Genomic DNA, 6124 nt, shown 5'->3' with positions numbered 1-6124 from the left:
GAGGTGAGGGACCAGCTGGTGCATGCGGAGTTCGTCTCGTCGCCGGTTTGCACCCTCTACCTGGAGCCGTGGTCTCGCCAGACTGGGGCGCTCCTGCGCGAGACGCCGTTCCTCGCCGACGTGGAGATCCGTGGCATCCCCGGCCATGCTTGGGCGGAGCGGACTGCTGACAAGCTGCTTGAGGGCAGCGGCGTCATCGACGCCATCGATCCGGCGACGGCCTCGCGCAGGGACATGTCGTGCTTTCGTCTGTCTCTGTGGACGCACGACATCGCCTCCATTCCCGCGGTGAGGTGGCTTGCCGTGCCGGAGCCAGGGTCAGGCCTTCGGCTTCAGGTCTCCGATGGCCGTCGCCGCCCGCGTTCGGAGTCTCCCAAGATGCTTTGGTATCGTATCAGGTTCTGGGTGGTGCGGTGGCTCATCGGTGGCCCATCCTCCTTCGGTGACTCTGACGCGGGTGACCGGCCTGGTGGGGATGGTGCGAATGCGTCGGGTGCTGACGGGTCTGAGAGCCGTGATGGTGGTGCTGCCCGACCGCGGCGGAGGCGTCGCCGTGCGCACCGGCGGCGGCGTGGGCGCCGTGCTGGTGGTGATGCTGCTAACGCCGGCGCCGGCGCTGATGCTGCGGCGGACGGGCAGCTGGTGGATTGCGCCGTCGATGCGGCGGCGCGATTGGACCGTTGGGAGGCCGTCCCGATGGGGTCCGAGATCCCGGGCGCGGTGCTGCCTAGGGCACACGTCAGCCCTGCTGCGCCAGCTGGCGTGCCCGGAGTGGCGGCTTTCGCGTCGCCGGGGGTGAGTGGGCGCCATCTTCGCATGCGCGCCCGTGCTCTGACGGCGCCTGCTCTGTAGCTGGCCCATGCTCGGCCACGCTTTTGGCCGCTGGTCGCAAGGGAGGATGCGCGTGATGGCGGACCCGTGAGCTGTTGTCCAGGCTACGGTCAGCGCTCTGCCTCGGTCGGCTCGTCGTGCAGCGCGGCGTGGACTGGCTCCCCCTGTCTTCGCGGTGACAGCCAAGCCCTGGAGGCTGCTGCTTCTTTCCTGTTGCGGCAAAGGGTGGGCTCCGAGGGGGATGCGGATTCTGCGCGTTCCACTTTTAGGGCCCCGGTGGGAAGCACATGCATGGCTTCTCCTCCTTCTGTCGGAGCGGCTGGGCCCCTACTTTCTGCTGCGGCGCTGTCTGGCGTGCCCGTGCATGTGGCCGATGCCATGCAAGACGGGGGCCTGATGGCCTCGGCTGGTCCCAGCGCTGGTCCGTTGGATGCGCATGCAGCGGCACCGATTGCGCAGGAGGAGGCCTCGCTGCATCGCTCGCCGGGGGCGACGTCGGTGCATGAGGACGTGCAGACTCTGACCGCGCTGTTGCGGCAGTTCCGGCAGCGTCTCGACGACCCGCTCCTTAGCCTGCCGGACCCTAAGGTGGTGCGCCGCCGGTTGTTCCAGGTTGTTCCGTCTACGGCGAGGCGCAGCCGCCGCATTGCTGCCAAGCGGACTGGTGTGTCCACCTCTGCCGTGAAGCGTGCCCAGCGCATCCTTATGCGCAAGTTGGGAATCTGCCGCGATGAGGAGAGACTGTCAGATTCCCAGCTGGAAGAGTATGCGGCCATTTTTGCGTCGCCGCTGGGCCCGGAGCAGGTGGAGGCGATCACGGCGCTGTTTGGCCTTAGCTGCCCGAGCGTAGGGGAGTGTGAGCTGGCGGATTTGGCCACCGCCTAATGTTGGTCGTGGTCTAGGTTGTCTGGTAGGCCTTGCTTATGGAGGAACAAAACCTAGTCTTTGCCATGTGGAATGCCAGGGGCCTCAACGACCCCGCTAGAAGGGCGGCAGTTAGGGTTTCGGTGGAGGACTCTAGAGCTTCAGTAGTGTGTGTGTCTGAGTCCAAGCTGCAAGTTGTAACCTCGTTTGTAATCGCAGAGTGCTTTGGACCCCGCTTCGACGGGTTCGCGTATTTGCCGGCTCGTGGTACCGCGGGAGGGGTGATCGTAGCCTGGAAGAGCCAGGAGGTCCGTGTGCTTAGGAGCCGCGTCGATACCTTTACGGTGTCCGTCGAGCTCGCCACGACGTCTGGTTCATGTTGGTGGCTGTCCGCTGTCTACGGCCCTACCGTCGCTAGCTTGAAGCCCCTCTTCTTGGACGAGCTCAGAACTTTGCGTGCCGCGCTCGTGGGGCCGTGGGCTGTAGCGGGTGATTTCAACCTGATCTTGGATGCTGCGGAGAAGAGCACGCCCAACCTTGACCGGCGGGCGATGGGGCAGTTCCGTCGTTGCATCAACGACTTGGAGCTTAAGGAGGCGCCCCTCGTGGGGCGGATGTATACTTGGAGCAACGCGCGGTCATCCCCTACCTTGGTCAAGCTGGATCGCTGGTTTGCCTCCTTGGAGTGGGACGAGCTCTTTCCGGATGCCATGCTCTCGGCGTCCTCCTCCTCCGTGTCAGACCACTGCCCCATCCTGCTCTCCACGGCGGCGGACACTCGCGTTGGGAAGCGTTTCCGGTTCGAGCGCTTCTGGTTGAAGCTCGACGGCTTCTCGCAGATCGTCAAGTCCCTTTGGGATGATGGGTTCGACGGCGAAGCCCCGCCTTCTGATCCCATCCAGAGGCTTGCTTTTAAGCTGCGGCAAACCAGCCGCGGCCTGCAGCGCTGGAGCCAGCGGCAGGTTGGCTCGGTTCGTGACTCCATACTCGTGGCGAACGAGGTGATATTGCAGCTAGACGCTGCTGAGGACACGCGGCAGCTCTCGGGGCAGGAGCAGTGGCTCAGGCGCAGCCTCAAGCTGCGGGTGCTAGGGCTGGCCTCGCTCGAGCGGTCGATCGCCCGTCAGCGCGCCCGGGTGGCAGGCCTGAAAGACGGCGATGCCTCCTCCCAATTCTTCCGCATCTTGACGTCCTCGCGGCGGCAGCAAAATTTCATCTCCACGCTGCGGGTGGGTGACCGCGTCGAGACGGAGCTTCCGCGCAAGCTGGAGTTGGCCACGGAGTTCTTCATGAACCTGATGGGCTCTGCTCAGCCCAGGGAGTTCGGGATCGCGCTCGATGCGGTTGGGCTCGAGGCGCTGGATCTCTCGAGCCTGGAGGCCCAATTCTCCGAGGCTGAGGTGTGGGACGCGATCAGGGCCATGCCGAAGTGCAAGTCGCCGGGCCCAGACGGTTTCACTTGGGAGTTTTACCAACACTGCTGGCAGATCGTTAAGTCTGACGTCATGGCCGTGATCCGCACGGTTTGGATGGGTCGGGACCAGGGATTTGAGGTCCTCAATGAGGCTTTGATCACGCTCCTGCCCAAGAAGATCGGCGCGGTGGAGCTGAAGGACTTCCGGCCGATCAGCCTGGTCCATAGCTTCGCGCGCCTCCTGACGAAGATCTTGGCGCGACGCTTGGCTCCGAGGATGCACGAGCTCGTGGACTGCAACCAAACGGCTTTCATTCGAGGTCGCTGCATACAGGATAACTTCCTCCTCGTGAAGGAGTCGGCGAAGCTCCTGCACCGCAAGAGGATCCCTGCGGTCTTGCTCAAGGTGGATGTGGCGAAGGCTTTCGACTCTATTTCGTGGCCGTTCCTGCTCAGCGTCCTCCGGCATCGTGCCTTCGGGCCAAGATGGATTAGGTGGATCGCGTTGTTGCTCCGCTCGGCTAGCACGAGTGTGCTGGTCAATGGGTGTGCGGGGAGCGCGTTTCGGAATGGCCGAGGTCTTCGGCAAGGGGACCCCATATCCCCCTTGCTCTTCGTCATCGCCATGAACGTCCTCTCCGCCATGTTTCGGACTGCTGAGCTCTCCGGTGTCCTCTCGGACTTGGCCGCGGTTGGGCTCCGTCATCGTGTGTCGCTATACGCCGATGACGTCGTGGTCTTTGCCAGGCCCACCGTCCACGAGCTCACAGCTGTCTGGGAAGTGCTGACGTGCTTCGGTGCTTCCTCCGGCCTTTTGCCGAACCCGGGGAAGAGCTCCGCCGCCCCTATTCGCTGCTCGGAGGAGGCGCTCGCCGTTGTGGCGGCAACCTTGCCTTGCCCTATTGGTGCACTGCCTACCACCTATCTGGGGCTGCCGCTCTCTTTGCGAAGGCCGAAAAAGTCGGAGCTGCAGCAGGTCCTTGATTCGCTCGCCGCCAGGCTGCCCTTCTGGAAGGCGCGGCAATTGTCCAGGGAAGGCCGGCTCGTCTACGTGCAGGCCGTTATGACGGCATCGGTGGTATATCAGCTGCTGGCACTCGATCTTGATCCGTGGTTTCTCAAAGCTGTTGACAAGCTGCGGCGGAGTTTCCTCTGGGCGGGCACTGACGATGCCCGCGGTGGCTGCTGCCAGGTTGCGTGGCGCCTTGTCTGTCAACCTAAGTCTCTCGGTGGCCTGGGCCTACATAATCTACACGCCATGAATGTGGCCTTGAGAGCGAGGCGGCTTTGGCTGCAAAAGACGGACACCACCAAGCCCTGGAGCGGCCTCGACTTGCAGGTGGGCAGCGAGTCCATCGCCCTTTTCAACGCTTCTGTCCAAGTGCAAATCGGCTCCGGTGCTTCGACCTTGTTCTGGGAAGACGCATGGCTGGATGGCCTCACGGCGGAGGTCATCGCCCCGGATCTGGTTGAGCTTGTTCGGCCGTCGATTCAGCGACGGCGCACGGTGCGTGAAGGGCGGCAGGCGAATGCTTGGGCCTCTGATATCTCCGGGGTTCTCTCGGTAGATGCTTTGGTACAATACCTGAGGCTTTGGGAGGCGGTGCAACGTGTCCACCTACCGGTTGACTCCGCCGCCCCTGACTCGTTTCGGTGGAAGTGGAACGGCGATGGCCAGTTCTCGGCGCGTTCCGCGTACCGAATGTTGTTCCATGGCACCACCGGTCTGCCGGCGGCGCATCTTGTCTGGGCCTCTTTCGCCCCGCTCAAGTTCAAGATGCATGCTTGGCTGGCCCTTCGGCGGCGCTGCTGGACGGCCGACAGGCGGCTTCGCCGGGGTCTGCCGACCCACACACTCTGCCCTCTCTGTGACGCAGCTGATGAGACTCTAGACCACCTCTCCTTACACTGCGTGTTTACGCGTAGAGTTTGGGCGGGCTTGATCTCAAGGTTACAGCTGCCAGATCTTCTGCCGTCGCCCGAGGAGGGGATCAATGACTGGTGGTGCCGAGCGGCAGCTCTCTTCGCCAAGGCTGAGCGCAGGCGTGCCAACTCCCTCATCATGTTGACGCTGCGTTCTATTTGGCTTGAGCGGAACGCCAGAGTGTTTGAGGACAAACGCACGGATGTACTGCGGATCCTTAGCCTCATCTTAGATGAGTGGCAGTCTTGGCTGGTTTGTAGAGGTATGCCGCCACGAGATGTTCATTAGGGTCCCGGGCTGCCCGGGCTAGCCGGTGTTGCCGGCTTTCGCACCACCCAAAGTGTTGGTGCTTGTTGTGGTTGTACTGTGGATGTATGGGCTCTTCTTCGGCCCTCCTTCTTATGCTTAATACAATGACGCGCAGATCTCCTGCGGGTTCGCAAAAAAAAAATATCTCGCCTTAAGTTCCTGGGCCTACGAGGATGCAAAGATGCCAGTCATCTACCAGATTCATTGGGTAGCCTTAGGCAGTTACAGACTCTAGATGTCAGAAAAACCTCCGTAGTCACATTGCCACTAGCTATCATCAAGCTACATAAGATGCAATACATTCGTGCCGGCACATCGGATGGCACAATTTCAAGCTTACCTCTCCATCAGATATCAAGACCATTGGAGGGATGTGATAACACAATTCTAGCAGCAAGAGATCAAGTCCAGACATCAACCACAGCATCGAGGCCATCTAGTTCTGTGTCCTGGTTGTCCAAGTTGCACAGGACCTGCCGCCTTGATAATTGTGGTGTTGAGAAGCGACGGGAGCGACGGGAGCGCAAGGCTTCTCCAGTCGCAAGCGTTCGCTTCACTGCCGCTACGACTGAGGGAGGATGTTAGAATATATGTACGACTGAGATTAGACTAGGATTAGATCATCTTGTACTCCAAGTCTACTTTCCCCTTGTACCTCTATATATACCCCAAAGAGTCATGTAATACAACATACAATTCAACAAATCCAATACATGTACGCTCTTTGAAAAGGGGTATCATTAGAAGCTCAGCCCTTCAGTTTGTTTGGTAATGTCGAGTTG

The sequence above is a fragment of the Lolium perenne genome, chromosome 5 (genome assembly GCF_019359855.2).
Source record: "Lolium perenne isolate Kyuss_39 chromosome 5, Kyuss_2.0, whole genome shotgun sequence".
NCBI lineage: Eukaryota > Viridiplantae > Streptophyta > Magnoliopsida > Poales > Poaceae > Lolium > Lolium perenne.
This window is presented reverse-complemented; position numbering follows the sequence as displayed.